This window comes from Polyergus mexicanus, unplaced genomic scaffold (assembly GCF_030449975.1).
Source record: "Polyergus mexicanus isolate NDT 795.1 unplaced genomic scaffold, iyPolMexi1.0 SCAF_82, whole genome shotgun sequence".
Classification (NCBI taxonomy): Eukaryota; Metazoa; Arthropoda; class Insecta; order Hymenoptera; family Formicidae; genus Polyergus; species Polyergus mexicanus.
This window is the reverse complement of record NW_027223402.1, coordinates 17,501-27,500: the sequence shown is the minus strand read 5'-3', so window position 1 is coordinate 27,500 and position 10,000 is coordinate 17,501. Positions and strand designations below refer to the sequence as shown.

At 54.5% G+C, this 10,000-nt stretch overlaps 2 non-coding genes and 1 pseudogene across 2 annotated transcripts in view; all 3 read right to left on the bottom strand.

Annotated features, from left to right (window-relative positions):
* Positions 1-8,047, bottom strand: part of LOC138944064 (large subunit ribosomal RNA) — a 9,987-nt pseudogene extending 1,940 nt beyond the window's left edge.
* Positions 8,048-8,979: 932 nt separating this feature from the next.
* Positions 8,980-9,134, bottom strand: LOC138944066 (5.8S ribosomal RNA). Its single transcript, XR_011448640.1, has one exon. It is a non-coding gene; the product is annotated as a 5.8S ribosomal RNA (ribosomal RNA).
* An 846-nt stretch (positions 9,135-9,980) lies between these two features.
* LOC138944060 (small subunit ribosomal RNA) overlaps positions 9,981-10,000 on the bottom strand; it is a 1,921-nt gene continuing 1,901 nt past the window's right edge. Inside the window, exon 1 of the ribosomal RNA XR_011448637.1 lies at positions 9,981-10,000. This exon is cut by the window's right edge and continues 1,901 nt beyond it. This is a non-coding gene — a ribosomal RNA (small subunit ribosomal RNA).

Here is a 10,000-nt window from a genome sequence, read left to right as displayed (position 1 = left end):
AGCACCGCGTGTTGTTCGAATCCTGGTAGGAAGCGCGTTGACCCACACCTTCACATACTGCAGCCAATCCGATGAAGGGATATGGACCATAGGGTCCTCCAACCATCGCGTAGATGCTGGAACATTTCTAGCCTCCCGCAGTTCGAATCCATCAACCGTCATATGGAATTCAGCGGGCCAATCCTCTTCACGCCTTCTTCCAAATCCGCACCAGCGTCGCTTCCTGTCCGCCCAAGCACTAAGGCCAGCCACACGAGCCGCCTCATATTGTGAGGATTTTAATCGCTCTAACCTTTCCAGCGTGAGCCGAGGGACCGCCGTCTCGAACGATATGAGACCCAAACCACCGTGCCCCACCGGGGAGTGGAAGAACGCCACGGGAACATCAGCCGGTAGCCGAAGCCAACGACGCACCGCAGCTCGTATCTGTTTGTCCAGCTTCCGTAGGTGCCCATATGTTGTGCGCCCCAACACCAGACCATGCGTGAATCTAGGGATTGTATAGGTTCTGAGGATTTTCAGCCTTTGCTGGGGCTTTAAAGGAGCTCGCGTAATCCTCTCTAGCAGTGGAAGTATCCCGATCTCCTGAGCTACAGGTCCAAACCTACCAAACTGGACACCCAAGTAACGCACAGTCTGGAGGACGCCCATCTGAGGGATAAGACAACCATCAGCAACAAATTGAGGCTCTGTTACGACCTTAATCTTTTTCGCCTTTCCAGCGGAGACAAGCGAGAACGCGGCACACTTGGTCGGTGCCAATTCCAGGCCAAACGTCATCATGGCCGCCACCACCCTCTCCAAGGAGGCCTGAGCACCGCCCCTTGTCGCCCCGACAAGCACCAGGTCGTCAGCAAACGCAAGAGCGTTAACGTTATGGCCCGACATGCTATAGCCGACCTGGTCCGGAACCTCTGCAAGAATCTCACTCATTACAAGGTTAAATATGAGCGGAGAGAGGGGGTCACCCTGTCTGACTCCCCTCTTAGGAAACAGTTCATTCGACAACACTCCATCGACCTCCAACCTAATGGCCGCCGACCGGTAGAGAGAGGAAATATACTCCACCATATCTCCAGGCACACCATATTTGCGCAACACCTGTTCAATAGCCTCGTGGCTAACCGTGTCAAACGCTTTACGCACATCCAAAGTAATAATGTGTACCTGCTTTTGGTTGGTACGCGCATCGGACAACAGCGCGGAGAGCACCGCAACGTTCTCCGCACAACCATCCGCGGAGATAAAAGCTCGCTGTCTCGTGTCTAGTAAGTCACATCCGGCTAACCGGCGCGCAAGTATCTTGTGAAAATGGCGCAAAACAACCGACGACACCGAGATCGGCCGATAGCAAGCCGGGTCCATCAGATCAGCAGACTTCGGAATCAGGACTGTTCTAGAATGCCGAAACCTAGGCGGAACACTACCAGTTGCAATAATTATGTTAAAAATCGCGGCCCGCAGGATTGCCGGTACCTCCGTAAACCACCGCCGCACCGTCATTCCATCCAGTCCCGGAGCAGACGTCGATGGGAGCCTAATATTGATGACCTCCCCTTCGGTAACGGGAGACCACACACTCTCAAGCCTCACGCGGCCTTCCTCCACATTGGCCTGCAAACGTCCAATCGAATCCGCCTCAAATACAGGTCTCCAGAACACAAGCTGCTCCGCCAGAGTGGGGTGCGGTAAGCCTCCAGTATCACCATCCAGAACTTTATGGGCGGCCTTCGTCATATTAATCCTCCAGAGCCGCTGCATGCACCGATACTCCACACGTCTAGCCTTCCTTTTCGACAACACCCGCACCACGCGTGGCCGACGAACCACTCTACCGCGCTCTGCGGTCACAAGGTCAGGAAAGACGTTACACCACCAATCTTTTAGGGCATCGTCAGGGAATCCACCCTCGCGAAGACGACACACGGCAGCACGGATCCATATAGCACCGTTCATCTCAGGTATGATATCGTCATATCTTGTCTCTAACCACTCCATCGCGGCCCTCGATCCTTGCTGAGACGGTTCAACACACCTGATATCCGCAACAGCACACACGTCCCGCTGATCTATGGATTCATCCATCCTTTGCGCAAGGTGTCGGTCTCTGTACTCTATAACCAAATCCTTATACTGTTGTTTTCTTCTGATTCCCTTTATTGCTTCCAATGATCGAGAAGCTCTATGCCTCTCAAATAGGTAGAGATTCATAGACACAGTTCCCGGCGCAGCCCTAGCCTCCTCCATAGCAAGGAGTCTGATCTCCTCGTCACTCCATCGCGGCTTAACACGTGCAACAGTAATCTCCTCGTTGTACTCAACAGGATGCGCTCTCTGCTTATGGACGCCTAGTCCTATAGCCGATGCAAAGGAACGCGAGCAAACCCGGCAAACGAAATTAGGATGGTCAGCAACCAAATTGATTTCGTCCTCTGTTCCAACCATAATGTTCGTAGGACCATCGAAATCATCGATTTCATTGGGGGGAGGCTCCGAGGTACCTCCCCAACTATCTCTCTCTATATTAAATGATGTAGCACCAATGAAAATCCCCCGGAGGGGGCGCTACGAAAGAGGTTGCTAGCCTCAGACGTCGCGCAAAGTGAGTCGTTGCTTTGCTATCGCAAGGATATTAACTGCGGCCGGATTCATATTCCCGGGGAAGGGCACGTAAGCTCCGGCAGGTGACGAACCTCCTTCCCCGTACAAGGAGCAACCATGACTTACACCCATCTAAGAGAGAACATAAATAGTCTGCCTAATATCGAATCATCCTAGATCTGTCGCCCAATCTGCGCTGCAATATTGGACACACAGAGGCATCCAAGGCCGAATGGCTCGCCACGTTCATCCCAGCCTTCTCGCAGTTACGACATTTAAGTGTGCCGGTCTTGGGGCATGCCCGAGACTCGTGACCGTCTCCACAGTGACCACAGGTATCGCTAACAGCCTGACAACTCCTTGCCATATGACCAAAGCCAAGGCACTTGAAGCACTGCAGGATGCGCAGATGATCCGCCACCCTACAGGAAGACCACCCCAAATAGACGCGACCCTGATTAAGTAACCTACTTCTTACATCCGGAGGAACCTCAATAACCGCGCTAGCGGCTCTATTACTTTTCGCAGGAGACCAGTAGACAAGCCTCACCACATCTTCAGCTACTCCATCCAAATTTTGCCTGATCAGATCTTTAACAAGCTGTGGCCCATCTACACTAGGAGGGATGTCTCTAATCATAAGCCGCGGATTGAGTTTGTCGACGAGCTTAACGTCCATGCCTAAACTGTCCAACATCGGTCTAAGTCTGTCCAGTTCATCGCGACCGGCCACGATACGAACGGATTTATTTCGACCTTTAATAACGCGGTCGATCTTGATGCCCACCTCATTTGGCTTAATAGAAGCCAAGACTGTGCTACACGTAGCCTGTGCATCGGCAAACTTGCCACTTATACCCTTACCCGGAATCACTTCGATCGTCTCCTGGGGACCCCGAGCACTCACTCGAGGACCAACACCATGTCCAAGAAAAGGCTGCGGCACAGAACCAGCCTCCGAGGCCCGCACCACGCCAGCATACGAACGACCAACCCCAGAGTGTCCAACAGGCGGTCCGTGAAGATCAGCAATCGATCCAACAGCCTGACGCACGCTGCTTTCTAAATGGCTACCTATTGTCGCGGCCACCTCAGCAACCAGAGTTTTTGTTCTTTCGACCTCGACCGCACGCCACTCACTCATCGCTCCGTCGATTGTCGCACTTACCGACTCACGAATTGTCCCGGCAACATCCGAGCCCATACCGCAATCCGGATCACCCCTCGGCGTCGATCTCATCATTCGCCAGATCTTGGAGGTCGTATCACGCTCGGCCTTTATCTGGATGTACGCCATCATTAACTTATTAACTGCCTTACGGTATGCAGCAATTACCTCCTCTAGCTCCTTTTTCTTAATTGCTGATTCCTTGCTGACTGCATTAATAGAGGCAAAGTTGTAGTCGTGCCCGGCTAATACGTCTTTTATACTCTGCAGCTCTGCATCGCTCAGAGGCGGCGGGTCCAAATCCAAATCGACCGTCTGAGGCGGGGACGTGGCTATTCTCTTCGCATTCCGTTGCGCAGCCTCTTGACCTCGCAGGGCAGAGCCCTCGCTACCGACTCGTAGGCGAAAATCTTCGCCAAGCCTGGGGGGCATAGCGGAGGGCCCCGTTTGGTGCGGGAAACCCTCCCCCGGACTACTCATCGTCTATACGCCGCGCACACAAATTATTCCGAATAAGCGATTTCTTAATGTAACTTAATGGCTAAGATAGTTCACGTACACAATTGAAAATTAGTTTGCTCGCGTCACGGCATCAATGTATAATCGAGATCACCGTAAAAATATAGTGGTAAGAGGGGACCGAAAAAAAAAAAAACACTAGATTTCCAAGTTCGTAAGAAACCGACTTGGAGGCGCCAAAACCCGCTCAAAATGGTCTTAGTGGTTCACCAGAAGCCCAGAAAACACGATGGCACTATTACCCCAAAAATATCAAATTTTGATATTTTCCTCAGTTTTTACATTATGAAAAGCATAAAAGCCAGTAAAAATAGTCAAAAACAATATCCTGATACTCTCCGCAATCGATTTGACACGCTTAATCCGTCCCCAAGATCGACCAATCATGTGCAAGATCACTAAATACATGTGAAATATACTTTATGATTTATCCAAGATGGCCGACCAAGATGGCCGACCCACATGTTTATGATTTCGCTATTTCACTTAAATCCGTCGATTTCCGGACACACACAACCGATCGAGACGATCCAGGACGCAAAACAAACGCGGCACAAACCACAGAACACGACGTTATGCGTATTTTAATCCAACTATTACTCTAACAGCCACAATATGTCCGACAAACTGTCATATGGCAATTAGCACGTGCAATGTTTTAAACACAAACTATTGAAAATTTCGGCAACTGTCACACATAATCGATCACTCCGCGTGTAGCAGATCGAAAACTGCGTCGATGAAGCAAGAATTTATGGTAAATCACTCACTATTTACCACCGAAAAAGATCTTAGAACACAGAGCGATCCCAGACACGTCCGACCATGACAAGAGAGTCATAGTTACTCCCGCCGTTTACCCGCGCTTGCTTGAATTTCTTCACGTTGACATTCAGAGCACTGGGCAGAAATCACATTGCGTCAACACCCGCGAGGGCCATCGCAATGCTTTGTTTTAATTAGACAGTCGGATTCCCCTAGTCCGTGCCAGTTCTGAGCTGAGCGTTGAATGGCGGCCGAAGAGGACGACCACGACGGCTCGCGCCGCCACGGAAGCCTCGCAGCAAGGAAGATCCGCGGGAGGCCAAGGCACGGGACCGAGCTCGGATCCCGGGACCGGCGCGAGAACGCCGACCGTTCACCTCGCCCAGGCCCGGCACGTCAGCCAGACCCGCTTCCCGACCAAGCCCGACACGCCCCGCTCCTCAGAGCCAATCCTTATTCCGAAGTTACGGATCCAATTTGCCGACTTCCCTTACCTACATTATTCTATCGACTAGAGGCTCTTTACCTTGGAGACCTGCTGCGGATATGGGTACGAACCGGCGCGACACCTCCACGTGGCCCTCTCCTGGATTTTCAAGGTCCGAGGGGAAGATCCGGACACCGCCGCAACTGCGGTGCTCTTCGCGTTCCAAACCCTATCTCCCTGCTAGAGGTTTCCAGGGAACTCGAACGCTTATACAGAAAAGAAAACTCTTCCCGGATCTCCCGACGGCGTCTCCAGGTCATTTTGGGTTACCCCGACGAACACTCTTACGAGGGCCCGAATTGTATGCGGTTCCGCTGCCGGGTTCCGGAATAGGAACCGGATTCCCTTTCGCCCGACGGGCGTGTGTCTTTATATACATCATCATCATCATCATCAAAACGTCGCTCGCCAGCGGCAACGGAACGCGCGCGTAAAGCGACGTTCGTGCGCGACTCGCTCGGTTCTGCTGTTTTGTTGCTGTGTTTCTTCGACACTCGAGTATATTGTACGCCGTCATTGACATAGGATTTCTCCTAGGGCTTAGGATCGACTGACTCGTGTGCAACGGCTGTTCACACGAAACCCTTCTCCACGTCAGTCCTCCAGGGCCTCGCTGGAGTATTTGCTACTACCACCAAGATCTGCACCGACGGCGGCTCCAGGCAGGCTCGCGCCCAGACCCTTCTGCGCTCACCGTCGCGACCCTCCTACTCGTCAGGGCTTCGTGACGACGCGAGAGACCTTGCGACACCGTACCAACAAGACACGACGCGCCCGGCGCTCCCGTTGCCGCCCCACTTGCCGCTGACGGCAGAGTATAGGCTCGACGCTTCAGCGCCATCCATTTTCAGGGCTAGTTGCTTCGGCAGGTGAGTTGTTACACACTCCTTAGCGGATTCCGACTTCCATGGCCACCGTCCTGCTGTCTTAAGCAACCAACGCCTTTCATGGTGTCCCATGAGCGTCGAGTTGGGCGCCTTAACTCTGCGTTTGGTTCATCCCACAGCGCCAGTTCTGCTTACCAAAAATGGCCCACTTGGCACTCTGATCCGAGATGCTCGTGGCTTCATAATTCAAGAAAGCCAGAGATCTCACCCATTTAAAGTTTGAGAATAGGTTGAGGTCGTTTCGGCCCCAAGGCCTCTAATCATTCGCTTTACCAGATGAGACTCGTTCGCGTTCCGTGGGGAACGGTCGAGTGCCAGCTATCCTGAGGGAAACTTCGGAGGGAACCAGCTACTAGATGGTTCGATTAGTCTTTCGCCCCTATACCCAGTTCCGACGATCGATTTGCACGTCAGAATCGCTACGGACCTCCATCAGGGTTTCCCCTGACTTCGTCCTGACCAGGCATAGTTCACCATCTTTCGGGTCCCAACGTGTACGCTCTGGGTGCGCCTCTTCTCGCGATGAGAACGAGACGCCCAGGGAGTGCGAGGCCGCATCGCGACGCGGCCCATCCTCCCTCGATCGACGGCCAGGGTCGATCTTCACTTTCATTACGCCTTTAGGTCTCGCGACAAGTCCCAATGACTCGCGTACATGTTAGACTCCTTGGTCCGTGTTTCAAGACGGGTCCTAAGAGTACCCAAAGCAGTAGCGTCGCCGACCGGTATAGATCCCCCTCGATTCCCACAAGGGAATAAGAGGGACGTTCGACAGGCCTGTCGAAGGTGAACCGTACTTCAACCAACAGCGGGCCAGGACCGGGGACGGCGCAAAGTCCGTAACCTCCGAGTACCGTGGCGCGCGCTTGCGACGGCCTCGACGCACCGTAAATAGTGCGGCCTGATACCTTGCGCGTACCGCCGAGCAGCCGGCCGGGCGACCGGGGGTTTGTCGCGTGCCGTTTTACCGGCGACGCGACAGTCACCGCACCCGGACCGTAGACCGACACCCAGCGGGTCGCGACGTTCTACTTGGGGAGAAGTGCACGACGACGAGCGCCGGACATCGACGCACGGTAGCGTGCCCGCGCGAGAGCCGCGAGGACTCCGCGGGACATCGCCCACCGACGCGAAGCCAGCGCCGCTGACGATGAATCTCCCCGTTCGATCTTTTGGGTTTCTTAGGTTTACCCCTGAACGGTTTCACGTACTCTTGAACTCTCTCTTCAAAGTTCTTTTCAACTTTCCCTCACGGTACTTGTTCGCTATCGGTCTCGTGGTCGTATTTAGCCTTAGATGGAGTTTACCACCCACTTAGAGCTGCACTCTCAAGCAACCCGACTCTAAGGAGAGATCCTCCCGAGACGCGCACCGGTCGCTACGGGCCTGGCACCCTCTACGGGTAAGTGGCCCCATTCAAGATGGACTTGGACGCGACGCGACACCTCGGGATAAGCGGATCCTCCCAAACACCACATTTCCCTGCGGCGGAACCGCGGGATTCGGTGCTGGGCTCTTTCCTGTTCGCTCGCCGCTACTAAGGAAATCCTAGTTAGTTTCTTTTCCTCCGCTTAATAATATGCTTAAATTCAGCGGGTAATCTCGCCTGCTCTGAGGTCGTCAAAGAGTTTAGTTTTCGATAACCGTGGCCGCGCCGCCTCCTCCGCCGGCTCTTTTCTCACTTAGAGAGCGAGCGTCGGGAGAGCGGCAGCGCCGGCACAGCGGCTTCGCATTGTACTCGGAGGAGTGGCGAGGAGACGTGTTGTTTGTGACAACGATTCTTCCACGCGCGGCTCGCAGCCGCTAATAGGAGGAAATGTAAGCCGATCGAATCTCGTTCGAGTTGTCTGCTTGCAAACAACGAATAAGATCGGCGCGGATCGCGTCATCTTCGATCGCCGGGGACGCGAGATACATTGCGAGCGAGTGTGCGCGTACACGTACATCTCTATCACCCACATCCTTCAAATTTTCTCTCCGCATATCGTGTGTTATGCACGGATATGGGATACGACGGGGCGAATCGGATTCGACGAGTACACGACGACGCGTGCCGGTCCCCTATATTCGTTTTCGAGAATTTCGTGGACTCGGACAAGCGGTCGGCTCGCGATTCACCCGCGTTAAGGAGGGCTCTCTCGCTCTTTTCTCTCCGCGTACCGCCGGGCGACGACGCGCCGCGGTTCTCTCCTACCGTTTGCGCGGAAGGTGGCGCGCACCAAGACTCGCGCGTAAGAGGCGCGAGCGCGCGCTGGCGCACCGGGAGACCGCGAGAGGGATAACGCAACGTGTGTGCGCGTGTCTTCTACTCCCTCTCTCCTTCGACAGTTTCCGGGCGCGCGCGCGCAGGCTCCCTATCTTTACTTACTGCGTGTGTGCGTACGCTGCTCTCACTCTTCCTTTTCCTCGGTGTTATTTCAGACGACGCCAAGGGGCCGCCTCTCGGGACGGCTCGTCTCGGGCGAACGTCCAACTATCGCTCGTACACCGTTTGCGCGAACGGGCACGGTGGCCCGGCGCGCAAAGGCGCAAGCAGTTTCGAGGTACTAAAACGACCCTCAGCCAGGCGTGGTCCGGGAATTGTATCCGTGGACCGCAATGTGCGTTCGAAATGTCGATGTTCATGTGTCCTGCAGTTCACAAGTTGACGCGCAATTAGCTGCGTTCTTCATCGACCCACGAGCCAAGTGATCCACCGTTCAGGGTAATCGTTTTGCAATTCTTGCGTTCAACGAACGCTTCGTTCATCCATCTTAGTCTCCTCTCCGAAGAGAGAGAGATAAAATCGTTGGCCCTTCGATCAGCCTGGCCGCGCGCGTCCGAGCACGCGCGCGGACCGCCGCCACCGCTGGGGAGGCTACGGCACAAAAGTTGTTTCGCGATCGGAGCGTCTCTTCCCCGTACATATAATATAATAATATATATATTTGGAAGAGCCGGGGCGGAATGTTCTTTGAAGAAACCGTCGGACTTGATCGGGTGTGATCCGTCCTCTCGCCCGTTCGTCCGATAGCCGCGCGCTCGCGTACAAACACGCTGACCGCTGCCCCGGTGCGGGGAGGGGCGCGTTCACGAGCGTTGCGGACGCACGGACGGGCGTAGGTTACCACCGGTACGCGCTAACGCCGGATCGTAACTCTGCGCTTGGCAAGAGCGCGATCGGGAAAGCGTCTTCTGCTCCGAATCGCATTCATGTAATTTCGCAATTTGCGCAACGAGCCTCAACGGGTCGCGCGCGACGCGACGCGACGCCGGTTGCGGCTACGAAGCTTAAGGAGAGAGTCTCGGATAATCCTCTCCTCCTCCATCCCGCTCGCACGACGCCGACCGCACCGAAAAAGGCCGACGGCGCTCTGCTGCTGGCTTCCCTTTCTCTCTCGGGTCGTCGCAGAGGCGCGCGGCGTTCGACGCGCGTCGTCGTATTAGTACATGCGGGATATAATCCGTCAATTCCATTTTACTTTCGTATCTGTTTTCTTTGTCCATTCAGTCGCCGACTGCTGCGAGCGCGCGTCCAAAAGACTCGAGACGCAGAGCAGGACCTCCGGAACGTTAATGATCCTTCCGCAGGTT